The sequence below is a fragment of the Carya illinoinensis genome, chromosome 6, assembly GCF_018687715.1.
Source record: "Carya illinoinensis cultivar Pawnee chromosome 6, C.illinoinensisPawnee_v1, whole genome shotgun sequence".
NCBI classification, from domain to species: domain Eukaryota; kingdom Viridiplantae; phylum Streptophyta; class Magnoliopsida; order Fagales; family Juglandaceae; genus Carya; species Carya illinoinensis.
In genome coordinates, this window is record NC_056757.1 from 3,519,226 (window position 1) to 3,534,148 (window position 14,923).

Below are 14,923 nucleotides of genomic sequence, written 5' to 3' on the forward strand. Positions count from 1 at the left end.
AATAGTATTGAACCTAATATCCTTTGCAGTTGTGTTGAAAGAATGCAGTCAAACAAGATCTGAGATACTCTATTGAAAGTCTCATCCAAGAATTTCATTACATTAAAGTCTTGAGTCACCAACTTGGATGTGGCCCTAGATGGCTGATTATTGATGGGATACTTACAGCATAGCTAACCATATATATGACAACTTTGACTTCCAGTAGAAAACTGGTCACCATTTTATGATGCAATTACTGGATCCTAGCTTTTGGGATGAATAGATAACAACCGCTGTAATGATTTTTGTGGATTTTAATGTATTTTGTGTAGATTGAATATAGTTCAGGGATTTTTTTGTGAATTTAGAGTATTTTTGTGGATTTAATGCATTTTTGTGGCTTGAATGTAATCCAGAGATTTTTTTTTTTTTTTTTTTTTTTTTTTTTTTTTTTGTGGACGTAATAGATTTTTGTGGATTGAATATAATTTAGGGATTTTTTTTTGTAAATTTAGAGTATTTATGTGGATTTAATTTATTTTTGTGGCTTGAATTTAATCCGGAGAATTTTTTTATGAATTTAGAGTATTTGGCACTTGAATCTGGAATTGAGAATTGGATCTGGTAGATACTCTTTTGTTTCTTTTTGGCAATTTTCTTGCTTTTGTCCCCAAAAATTGTATTGGCCTTTTGGCACCATCTCATTTGAGGGACATCAAAACACTTCAATTACTGCTCTTATTTTGTAGATTCTACACTTAAAAGAGAATGAAAGTTGAAACAAAGTAACAGAGGTTGTGGCTTGAATGTAAATTTATTTTCATGAACTCTATTGTTAAAGAACCAATTTGCAATCAGGGTATGCAACGAAGGGCCATAACATTTATAAAAAAATAAAAATAAAGCCTCTCGGTGCTAGGTGAAGGCAAAACGTTTCTGCTCTCAAGTTATAACACCTTCACACATTCACAACCTGTGCAAGTTAATAAGCTATACAGCCTAAATGGCAACCACAAAGCCAAAGGCCTAGAGCTAAGGCTGGTAACCTTGGTGCATAATTTTTCAGCTTACTTCCAAATGGTAGCCATTCATATACGCACAAATACAAATGCAAAAGTCGATATTTACAACTTTGCAAATTCATGCATTCTATTGTTCTAAAAAACAGAGCTACACATACTTACAACTTTGCAAATTCATGCATTCTATTGTTCTAGAAAACAGAGCTACACATATTTACAACTTGTCATGAAGCCAAAACTTGAGCTACACATATTTACAACTCCAAGCTCCAACAAAGTTCGAGACTACATGGTAACATGCAACAAAAAATGCAAAAGCCCAAAAACCTAAAGTCATGTGCTTGAACGCCTTATTTCAGCTTCTCTCTTTCGATCTCAACCGCTCTCCCTTCTAGCTCAATCTCCCTCTTCTTGACATTGTCCAGTTTCTTCTTGAGTTCTTTCAGCTTCAAAAATAGTGTATGGATGGTCATTTCTCGACAACATGTCTCAAACGTTGTCAGTGAGTACATTCTTCATATACCTGTGACAAACCCAATACTATCACACCCTTCACAAGATAAAGGTAACATCTTCTATGCTACTTATCACTTAGAGTTTAGATAGAAATCAAAGAAATAGGCTGAAAATGAGCAGCAGGACAGTTGGATAATCTCATCTAAAGACTGGCACCATCCTATCCCTCGGATATTCAGAAGCTATGGGTCAAAATATTCAGAATAAGAAGTTATGCAAGTCGAAATGGATAAATTATAATTATCATATACAATTAAAAGCTTAAGCGCCCCTTCCCCCCCCCCCCCCGGGGCGAAGTCCATAACTGTAATCCAGACCTCTCTAATTTCATTCCTACCCTACATTTCGTTCACTTTTTATTTTTGTTGAGTAATGTAACGTCATTTTCCCCAAATTTTCCCAGCAGCCATATGCAGTAAAACCACACATCTCAAATTGAACAAATAAACGAGATAATATTCAATAAAATTACTATGAACAAACCATAAAAACACAAACATTAGAATGGAAGAAATCAAAGTAGCGCATTCGACAATATTCAAAAGACATAAGTCTAATTGTTTTCCTCTTTCCCACATTCTCTCAGCAACCAAACAGAGCTACAGCAGCTTATAAGATCCCGGTCTGCCAATAATACCCAAAACTCAATCCAATCAAACCCAATGATAAAAATAAATAAATAAATAGACAAACGATAAAACAAACCAAAACCATTTGAAAGAAAAGCAAAAATCCAGAAAAGAAGGAACCAAAGTGGCCCAGCGAGTATTTGGAGCAACTTCAACGACTCCACTTTTCAACACGTATGGTTTCTGAATCCTATGTGGCTTTGTGGGAAGGGGATTTCAGATCTGGGTTTGTGGGTTCATAGATTTCATATCTGGGTGGAGAAGAAGAAAGAAGGGGCTTCGTGGAAAAGACGAAACTAGCCATTCAATGGGTTCATGGAGAAGACGAAGTGGGCTGTAACTCTGTGGCTTCGTGGAGAAGACGACGACAGTGACTATGGGTGTTCGTGGGTTGGTGGGTCTTCGCAGGTTGATGGAGACCACGAAGACGGACTGTGGGGAAGACGAAGATTGGGCTGTGGCGGGCTATGGCTTCGTGGGGTGGTGACTTCGTGGAGAAGACGATGGGGCTTCGTGGGGATGTAAAAGATGAAGAGAAAATAGAAAGAGAGAGATGAGAGAAAACAGAGGGATGCGGGGGAAATAAAAATTGAATGCAAGGAATGAGTTCACGAGAGAATTGGGAGGGATTTTAGCCGAAAGAAAACGACGTCGTTTTCTTTTTATGCCACGTAGGCACCGAGGCCGCAACGGGGACGCAGCCCGGGGATGTTTAGACTTTTCCTTTGAAGAGTCAGAGTCGAGAGTCGAGAGTCTTTCCTAGTTCCTAGTGGAGGTAAATGCGGAAGATGCGTAGAAAACATACAGTGTATGCTTGTTCGCTTAGGCTGCGTTTGGGTACTAAGTGTACCTCGTATTCTCAACACTTTTTATTATTATTTATTATTTTATTATTATTTTTCACCTATTTTTATTATTATTTATTATTTTTATCTACTTTTTATTACTATTCATTATTTTATTATTACTTTTTACCTACTTTTACTACTATTCATAATTCTTCTTAGAGCATCCTCATCTGGATCGCCATCAAATTTCTTATAATTTAACTCAAAATCACATTCCCTCAAATTTATCCCTAAATTTTATTTATCTTCTAAAAACCTCCTACATCTCATTATCCATCCCTATCTCTATTCTATTAAATAATATTTCTTTATTCTTTTTTATTACTTTTTTTTTTCTCTCTATTCCATTTACAATAGTAACTACTAACTTTTTTATCTTATTATCTTCTTTTCAAATATCATTTTCTACTAAATATTTATACGATTTTGACTATCCAATACAGTATTATTTTTCTAACTGAAATTCGTATTATAAAAATAGTAATTTTTTTAATATGTGCATTTTCTAACGTGATGACCAATTTTTTTTATTTAGTATTCTTTATCAGTTTCTCTAATGGTAATACCTAGTCACGTATTGATGATAAAAATTTTTGTCATTTCTGTAACGGTAATATTTTTTGTCATTTCTCCAGCGGTAACATTTTTGTCTTTCTTCCAACGGTAACTTTTTTTGTCTTCTCTCAAACGGTAACATTTTTTGTCATATATGTAACGGTAACTTTTTTCTCTATAAATATGCATATTACTAGCATTCATATTCTCACAAACTCAAGTCTCATTTGATCTATAGAACCAAAGTTCAACAGTCTCCCCTGATCTCTCACTCCCTTCATCAAATGGCTCGTACATTCTTTCGCAAATTACTGACATACGTATTCTCTAAAGATGATAGCGATATTGTTCTTAATGATGAGGTCGATGGACAGTTATTGAGGCATCGTGGCAATCGCCCACGTCATAAGTTTATTCGGCGTGATCATATTCAGGGGCACGAGCGCCTATTTCGCGATTATTTCGCAAAAAATCCAGTATATTCCTCAAATCTATTTCGAATGAGATTTTGGATGAGACGTCCCCTATTTCTCCGTATTCTAAATGAGGTATAGTCTTACGAGCCGTACTTCATTCAGAGAAGAGATAATGTCAGAAGACTCGGTTTATCTTCTATGCAAAAGATAACCGCAGCACTTAGAATGCTGGCGTATGGGGTTATTGGAGATTTTATGGATGAATACATACGTATTGGTGAAAGCACTGTAATGAAGAGTCTCAAAAAATCCTCTGAGATAATAATAAGTATTTTTTTCTAATGAATATCTGCGGTCTCTAAATACCAATGATATTGCCCAATTGCTTGCTGTTGCTAAACAACGGGGATTCCCAAGAATGCTAGGAAGCATTGATTGCATGCATTGGAAGTAGAAAAATTGTCCCGCAGCCTGGAAAAGTATATACTCCGGCCACATCCGTGAATCAACTATTATTTTAAAAGCAGTTGTTTCATATGATCTCTGGATATGGCATACATTTTTTGTATGTCCGGTTCACATAACGACATTAATGTGCTAGAAAAATATTTTATGTTCATGGAATTGCCCAAGGGCATGCTTCTCCAGTCAATTATACAATCAATGGCAACGACTACACTATGGGGTATTACCTTGCAGACTGTATTTATCCCAAGTGGTGAACTTTTGTGAAGACGATTCCATCACCACGAGGGAATAAGAAGAAAAATTTAATGAAAGCATAAGAATCCGCAAGAAAAGATGTCGAGCATGCATTCGGGGTACTTCAATAATGATTTGCGATCATTCGTGAACTTTCCCGAATGTTCAAAGTGAAGGAACTAATAAATATAATGAAAGCATGTGTTATTCTACTTAATATGACATTGAAGACGAGCGTGATGATAATAAGGGTCCAAACATTGAGTATGATCAACTTGATGATGATCTCCCGGAACTGTCGCGCAATCATACAACTGAACTTACGGACTTCATCCAGCGTCATCATCATATTAGAGACAGCTCGGTACATCATCAGCTCCAAGAAGATCTAATTGAACATTAATGGCTCTTATATTCCCAACATTAGGCATGTCGCATTATAGTATGGTATTTCCTTCATGTTATTTTTTACTATGTTTGAGTTAATCTGCTTTGCATTTGTATTTCTTTCATGTTAGTAGTGACTATATTAATGGTAATCAAATTTCTATTTGTATTTTCTTCAGTATAATAGTGACTATATTTGAGATAATTTGTAATTGTTTCTGAAATTATAATGGCCAATTTACTTGCACAAAAATATCAATTTACACCACAACAAAAATACAAAAAAAAAAAAACCATTCAACTTTTTACTCATCTATCATTGTCCAAAACATAATATTAATGAAATACAACTTTTTACAAAAATATAGTCAATCAATCCTAATCTGCTGCAGTATTGCGTCTTGCCATGATTTCCCTTTGCAATTGCTGGAAATATAACCATTGCATTTCTAGCATGACACTCACGCCATCATCATAATGCACTGATCTGCTTCCTCCAACACGAGCTCTACTTTCTGCACCTCCAACCTGAGTCTTTCGTCCTCTTAATAGATTTTATTTAGCTCTTTTTCCCAATCAATTACCATCTTCTCGGCTTCCAACCTCAGTCTTTTATCATTGAGACATAATTTTTTTTCCTCTTTTTCCTTATCATACTCCATCTTCTCGGCCTTAAGACGATAAAACTCTTTCTGTTGAGCGTGTGACTCCTCCAAAAGCGTATACTTCATCTTTCTAAGTTCAAAATTTTCCTCTGCTTGCCTGCCTTAGGCCTTTCATTTTCCTTTCTTAGCTTTCCTTCCCATTGATCGGTTCAATTCGATCACCTCATTCTCCATCACATTATCCGTCTCGAGATCAAAGACTGAATCTACTGCAGCACCCGAACATCGAGTCGAGGTCGGGAACGGGGACATCGTCTTCCTTCGCTTTGGGTCCTCTTTTGTGGAACGTCAAATCCACTTAGGTTGGTCCTTCAATAGGTGCCAATAATGCTCGAACTGGAATGAGCATTTCTCTAACGATTGGTACATAACCTTGGCCTTATAAAACTTGCATGTAAACAAAAAATTCCATGTTAAACATATACAAAAATCTATAATTATTTGTAAAACAAGTAAGAGTATGTAAATTCTACATTGTCTTACTCAGTCATGCCACTTTGATTCAATCCTTCAACCTAGGCTAGTTTCGCACAAAATTTGTTCGTCACTTTTTGAATAACCGACCACCGATGTATTAAAGATTTTATGGTCCGGTCAGTTGTGGTTTCTTTAAATTGTTGGAAGTATTCAAAAAATTTTTTTCATAGTTGGGAGTGTTTTTTATTTGTTCCTTGGAAGGCATCAAGGCTATAATTTAGCCATACGGAGACAAGTAACTTATCTTCTTCGGGGGTAAAGTTTGCACCTCTAACTGATTTCTTAACGCTGATAGGCTCGTTAGGGGGTAGGGGTGGAGAGTCATCAAGGGTTATAGGAGAGGTTTCACTTTGCCCACCGTAAGTAGGGTCGAGTTGAGGATCATGACTAAAGAGGTTGGTGAAGTACATATGTCCAGGGTCTTGTGAATCCATCTCTAAAATATTAATGAAATATTAGAATAAGAAACTTTGAAGTTTGGGGTTTAGTCGGGGTCGCCGGCTCAGGAACCGAATGGTGACATTTTGGAAATTTGGCCACCCACTCATGGCTGCAACAACCAGTTACCAGTACTTGTTGGCCGTCAAGGTTACCTAGCCATTGAGAAAATGACCATACATTTCCTGTATGCCCACCAGGCTTTGTCATCATCATAGCCGAGTTCCATTAGTTTTCACATTACTTCTATATCACAATATAACACAAAACAACAACCAAACAGCATGCAAAATTTAATGATGCTAAATAAGAGAATCCTCATCCGGTCAATTTATATCAAATATAAATATAAATGGGGCTTAGAATTGTGTAAATATTGACAGCATGTGTAAGAAAGGAGCCCAACATCGAATGGTTGCAAAACCTCACTCGAACCTCGATTGCCTTTTGTGGAAAGTACCACAAACTGTAATATGGCCATTTGGGTGAGGATTACCCTGTCATATCGATGGAGCTCCATTAACACTTATGAATTAACCCGCACAATAACACCATCATCACAGCCTAATAACAGCCCCCTCTCCCGAGAGACACGAAACACTGCAAATGACCCAACAACAGATGTCTAATTACCCTTTGGAAAGAGCAATGAAAGTGCACATAGCTAAAATAAAATAAAAATGCAGCTGACTAATGATACTTATATTAAAAAAAAAAGGGGGGGGGGGGGTTGACTAATGATAAGCAAGAGAGGGGCAATACATGCACGAGTCAATTCATTCCAAGTCCAGTTTATAAGTTTAACCACTTCCATGTTTGATAAGCATATATGAACGATCATTTCTTTGAGATGAAATTTCATTTCTCAAGTTACATTATCAGTGATTGTTCCTTGAGCCATTTAGGCACATATATGTTAAATAAATTACTGCTCATAAAACCATTTAGGCTATATGATTGGATATAATTTGTAAACTTCTAAAAACCAAACATTTAAATATATTGTAAACTAAAAACCAGAATAAGGAAACCATGCTCAGTCGAATATATAACCCACTTTGAGATGGGGTATTTTTAGACTATGGTAGCTTGCAAGAAACCAACTACATATTCTCCTTTCAATAAATTTTGGGGTCCACACGTATTTGGCCAATCCTCAGCTGACTACAATGGGCCTCATGCATCCATAGATAGTTAGAAAAAGCTATCAAATTTGTACACAACAAGGCCAAATGGCAAGTGGCAGGTAACACATAATCATGGTCAACTCAATAATTTCACTCAATTCATTTTTCCTCTTTAATGGAGAAAAGAAATGAGATATATCCTTTTTAATAATCAAGTCCATTAGCTTGGTTATCCTTAATATAAACACTAAGATTTCGACACTGTGATTTTAGTTATTCCACAAAATAGATTCCATAAAAAATACATCAAATGACTGATGAGTTATAGTATGCTACAACTGCAATTTATACATTGAAATAGAACAAGGAACTTAAAGCAGGGGCTGTAAATTTAGACAACAACTTTGGCAAACATTCTCTAGTTAATTTATGGATTGGCTATTTCCGCCAGATCCCTTGATTGTTAAAGGGATTCCCAAATTAGTGGTCTAATGAAAACATGTGTATATATATATATATATATATATATATATATATATATAACCCAAGGCCTTTCAGTTTGTAAGAAGGTAATAGGCAATGCTGCAATGCAGCTAAGTGCAGCAGAAAAACAATGGAAAATAGAGAGATGAGTGGATGGAAGAAGAAGAAAAGGATTCCTTTCTATATTGCATTCTCTCGTACACAGAAGGTGCTAGTATATATACAGCAGAATATTCTAACTAACTAACTGCAAGTTCAAATGAGCAAATGACATCTGTAAAGTAAATAACAAAACCAAAGAATAATGAAATATGACAGCTTATATACAAGGAATGGTGGGGTCTAAACGACTTGTAGCTTGCCCTGGATCCTCTAACATCCCCCCGCAAGATGGAGAATAGAGATTAACTATTCCCATCTTGGAGAGGTGTAATTGTAGAAGGTAAGAGGGTAATGCTTTAGTGAAAATGTCAGCCAACTGGGTTTGAGAAGAAACATGAGTTGTTGTAATAGTTCCAGCTTGAATTTGATCTCGAATCAAGTGGCAATCGAGCTCAATGTGTTTTGTTCTCTCATGAAATACCAGATTTGCAGCAATATGGAGGGCTGCTTGATTGTCACAAAAGAGGAGAGCAGCTTGTGGATGAGAGATGCCAAGGTCTTGAAGCAAATATCGAAGCCAAGTTAATTCAGAACAAGTGGCAGCCATGGATCTATACTCAGCTTCAGCTGAGGACCGAGAAACCACATTTTGTTTCTTGGATTTCCAAGAAATTAAGGAGCTGCCTAAGAATACACAGTATCTTGTAGTTGATCGACGAGAATCTGGGCAAGAGGCCCAATCCGAATCACAATAAGCTTGTCGCTGAAACTGAGATGAAGAGGAAAGAAAAATTCCTTGTCCAGGAGCTGCTTTGATATACCTTAGAACCTTATATGCTGCTGCCAAGTGAGTTGAAGATGGTTTATCCATGAATTGACTCAACAATTGTACTGCAAAACATAAGTCTGGCCGAGAGATGGTAAGGTATAAAAGTCTACCAATAAGCCTTCTATAAGTGCTTGGCTCAGAAAGAGAAGTACCCTCATCTTTGCTGATTTTAAGGTTTTGATCAAGGGGCAGCTTAAGGGGTTTGCAACCAAGCATACCAGAATCAGCCAATATATCTAAAGCATATTTTCTTTGGGAAATGTGAATGCCTTTGGATGATCTAGCAATCTCAAGGCCCAAGAAATATCATAGACAGCCAAGATCCTTAATTTTGAACTTACAATGAAGAAAAGTGCGAATGGAATCAATAGAGGTTTGAGAATTGCTAGCAACTAAGATATCATCCACATAAACTAACAAGGCAATGTAAGAATCTCCATCTTGCTTTGTGAATAAGCTATAATCAGCTTTTGATTGGATAAAACCAAATGCAAGTAGATGAGAGGTAAGTTTAAAATTCCATTGTCTTGATGCTTGTTTAAGACCATAGAGACTCTTGAGCAATTTGCAAACTTGATGTGGCTTACCCTTGGTGTACCCAGGTGATCTCTTCATATAAATTTCCTCTTGTAAATCACCATTAAGGAAGGCATTGTTTACATCAAATTGATGTAAATGCCATCCTTTAATGGCAGCAACAGTGAGGAGGCATCTCACAGTGACCAGCTTAGCAACTAGAGAGAAAGTTTCATGAAAATCGATGCCCTCTTGTTGTGTGTAGCCTTTGGCTACTAACCTTGCTTTAAGTCTTTCTATAGTACCATCAGACTTAAACTTAATCTTATAAACATACTTACAGTCGATGGCTTCTTTCCCTTTAGGTAAGTCAGTGAGTGTCCAGGTATGATTATTTTCCAAAGCCTCAAGCTCAGCTTCCATAGCTTTGCACCAACCAGGATCCTTCAAAGCTTGTTTATAAGAATTAGGCTCGGATTGGAGAGAAAGAGAGGAGGTAAAAGCTTGAAAGGATGGACTGAATTTATGATAAGATAAACATTTACTTAGGGGAAATGACTTACCATTTGAAGCAGGAGCATCCTTGGAAAATGATTGTTCAGGAGGAGCCAACAAGGTCTGATGATAGTGAAAATCTTTTAAGTATTGAGGAGCAGTTCTAATCCTCTTGGACCTTCGAAGAGTGGGAATGAGAGGGTGGTCAGGAGCAGAATGAGATGGGGATTCAGTGGTGAGTGAAGGAGGTGACATGTTGACTGTAGGGGGGGTAGAAGGGGCAGAAGGGGAAATGGTTGAGGGGATGGGAGGTGCAGTGGAGAGGGACTGAAAATTAGAGGCAGAAGGTGGAGAAGATGAAAAAATTGGTAACGGTGATTCTAAAGGGGAAGGTGAGGAGGGAAGTGTGGGATTTTGGAAAGGGAAAATGGACTCATGAAAAATTACATCCCTTGAAATGAAAATGGTATGGTTGGTAAGGTCTAAAAGTTTGTATCCCTTGATTCCAAAGGGATAACCAAGAAAAACACATCTTCGACCTCTAGGATCAAATTTATTTCTACCATTTAAAAGGGTGGCTGCAAAGCATAGGGAACCAAATACTCTCATGTGAGCATAAGCAGGTTTTTTGTTAAACAAGAGTTCATATGGAGTCTTATCATTTAAAAGAGGGGTTGGAATTCTGTTGATGATATATGTTGCTGTCAAAAGACAGTCACTCCAATATTCTGAAGGTAAATTAGCTTGAAAACGAAGGGCACGAGCAACATTAGGCAAGTGCTGGTGTTTCCTCTCAACAATGCCATTTTGTTGAGGGGTTTCCACACAGCTTTTGTGATGAATAATGCCTTTTTCATTAAAAAAATATGTCATGCAAAATTCAGCACCATTATCACTTCTCAGGATTATAATTTTGAGTCCAAATTGGGTTTCTACCAAAGTATAGAAAGATTTGATACATGCTCTGGTTTCAGCTTTGGTAGAGAGTAAATAAAGCCAAGTGGTACGAGAAAAGTCATCCACTATTGTCAAAAAATATTTAGAACCATCATGTGCAATAGTGGGGCTAGGTCCCCATAAATCACAATGAACCAGTTCAAATATTCTAGAGGAAATATGAACACTGTCAGGAAATGGTAATCGATGGAACTTTGCTAATGGACAAATATGGCAAGGTTTTTCATTAATGGAAGCTGTGTGCTTGCTTACAATAGGGTCAGAAACCAACTTTAATCTAGAAAAAGACAAATGACCCAGGCGACAGTGCCATAGATCAGCATGAGCAATAGAGTTAACAGCAGAAACTGAAGAAATAAGATCTGTGTGAGTGTTATGAGTATAATCTGAGAGGGATTGTGCAAGGGCTGAAGGAGAGATGTTTGTGCAGACCAGGTGGTACAGACCATGTCTTAGCTCACCCTTCCCAATCGTTCTCCAAGAAGGCAGGTCCTGAATGAAACAACAATTTGAGAAGAAAAGTAAACAACAAGTTAGAGAATGGGTTAACTTGGTTGCTGAAATTAAATTAAATGAGAATGAAGGGACACAAAGAACATCCCTCAAGATGATAGTATTTGTCAAATGAATGGTACCAACATGTGTCACCGAGGCTGAGCTTCCATTGGGAAGCTTGACTGAGTAAGCAACAACCGAGGTAATGGAAGTGAAAAAAGAAGTGCTACAGACCATATGGTCTGTGGCACCCGTGTCAATTATCCAACTAGAAGAAGAGTTGTGTAGGGAACTGTGTGTGTGTGTAGAAAGAGATTGATATATACCAGACATTTTGGAAGAAGGAACAGGAGATTGAGAGGGTTGAGGTTGATTGCCAGAGTGAAGAACATTGGCTGCAATTGAAGAATCCTGAGGTTGAATTAAAGACATAAGCTGCTGGTATTGAAACTTGGTCAAACCAATCCTGTCATCACTAACAATTTCAGGGTCAGTAGCATTAGAATGAATGGCTTGGTTAGCAAAAAAACCAGGAGCCTACTGCTTGGCATGAAACTTGTGACCAGGTGGGTAACCATTCAACTTGTAGCACTTGTCGACTGTATGGCTAGTTAAGTTGCAGTGTGAACAGATGGGGGCTACTGCATTGCCAAGTTTGAAGCAGTTTTCCAATAAATGGCCAGAAATCTTGCAATGGTTGCAATATGGCCTTTCCTTTTTGGAAGAAGGATTTGTTTTGGAAAATTTTGAAGGGGGAAAAGATTTCTTAATGGCCAATGCCATGGTTTCAGTGGAAGGGACAGTGGATATTAGTTGGTGGTGCCTTTCTTGTTGCTGAATGAGGGAGAAGACTTTTGTGACAGGGGGAATGGGGTCCATCAACATGATCTGGTCTCGGATAGGGGAATAGGAGTCATGTAAACCCATTAGAAATTGGAGAACACAATCTCTCTGGTATCTATCCAAAAGGGTTTTCATGGTGCCACAATTACAAACGGGAATAGGGTCATAGATGGAGAGTTCATCCCAGATAGTCTTCAACTTACCATAGTATAAACTTACTGAATCATGTTCCTGAAGAAGGCCAGCTAGTGCTTTCTTGAGTTGGAAAATTCATGGGCCATTTTGTTGAGAGAAACGATCCTGAAGATCTTGCCAAATTTCCTTAGCATCATCCACAAAAACAACACTGGATTTAATAGAGGGACTTACAGAGTTTTGTATCCATGAAACAACCATGTCATTGCACCTTTCCCACAGGTCTAGTAAAGGGTCCATGGAATCAGTAGGTTGCAAGAGGGAACCATTAATGAAACCAATCTTATTTTTTGCACGAAGGGCATGGCGCATGGCACGGGACCAAGTGGCGTAGTTGTCTGCAGTAAGAGGCTCAGATACGAGGGTAATGGCAGGGTTATCTCCATGATCCAAGCGAAAAGGATTGGCTGGATTAGAAAGGTTGAGGTAACGAGATAAGGTGTTTGTGTTAAGGTCTGAGTGGGATTTGGGGAATTTGGGGGAGGTGGGTGTTTCCATCAAAAAATCTCTCAGTGGCTCTCTGATACCATGTAAGAAGGTAATAGGCAATGCTGTAATGCAGCTAAGTGCAGCAGAAAAACAATGGAAAATAGAGAGATGAGTGGATGGAAGAAGAAGAAAAGGATTCCTTTCTATATTGCATTCTCTCGTACACAGAAGGTGCTAGTATATATACAGCAGAATATTCTAACTAACTAACTGCAAGTTCAAATGAGCAAATGACATCTGTAAAGTAAATAACAAAACCAAAGAATAATGAAATATGACAACTTATATACAAGGAATGGTGGGGTCTAAACAACTTGTAGCTTGCCCTGTATCCTCTAACACGGTTTATTAATACAAATCACAATAATATAAATATTGAAAATTCCCATCCGGATTTTGAAATACCATGGACTAGAGTTGACATAAAATAGGATACTAGAGTTAACACAAAATACTTATAGAGAAAATACCAGAGAAACACAACCAAAGGTAGAAAAGGCATAAAAGGAGTTATCAATAGTGCAAGTTGGAACACTCAGATTACTTGCTAAGATTATGAAGTTCAATGAACTCCATCAAGTTTGGAAAAAAAAAAAAAAAGTATCTATAGCACACACCAAAGCACAGATACTCAAAAAAAAAAAAAAATCAATTTGAGATTCACAACAGATGTCTCATGACCTCAAAAATCAAAACATTTATGTCTCTCCAAATAACAAACAACCAACTGAACCAGAAAAAGCAAAACACGATATTCGAGCATTAGGATTTCATCAAATAGGTAGAAACTTATGTATTTCAATGTCAGCCAACCTTCAAAAGGTGTGAATTAACCTCAGCACATGTCTGATGCAAAGTTTCAAGAGGAGCACCACAAGCTTAAACTAACCCCCAGGCTATTACAAAATGGCACAAAACGTTGGAGAAATCCCCAAATTCCAAAATCGGCAGTTACCAAAAATCACACAAAACGAATGAGAAATCCCCAAATCCCAAAATCGGCAGTGATCCAAAATCACACAAAACGTAGGAGAAAGCCTCAAATCCCAATATTGGCAATGACCAAAAATTACATAAAATGTAGGCGAAATTCTTACATTTGCCGGACTGTACATTTGAAACTCACTTCACAGAAACTTCATGGGAGTGGAAAATAACCAAAAGGAATGTGTGTGTGATTGTGAGAAGTAGAAAAGGAGGAAGGCCTTACCACCATTCAGCAACTTTAGAACTCCAAGGACGAACACGTATGCATGCAGCACCAAACCCACAAGAAATCTGCAGTGGAGAGAGAGAGAGAGAGAGGGTCTATTGTGAAAGCCGTGGGGTTTGAAGTCAGAGGGTAGAGAGAGAGAGAGAGAGAGAGAGAGAGAGAGAGAGAAGTACCTGCAGGGAAATGGCCATAGTACGAAAGGGAGCGCCAGATAGAGAAGATGAGAGGGAGGGAGGGGCCAACCGTTCCTAGCGAGAGAGAAGAAGACGCGGGAGGGAAGGGGAAACCGAATGGGGTTTGGCACCGATGGGGACGTACAATGAATCTGCAAAAATGGGGAATCACTGTATAGATCCTAAACCCTAACTGCAAAATGGGGATTGGGATGGGGAGATGTTTTCTTGAAAAACCCTAATATTTTCCCTAAATTATGGGGATAAAAGAGAGATGCAGAACCAGATGGGGATGCTTTTAACACTTATCAATACCCAAACCCACCCTTAATCAAATTTATCTTTAAAATTTAGTTAATTTCATCTAAA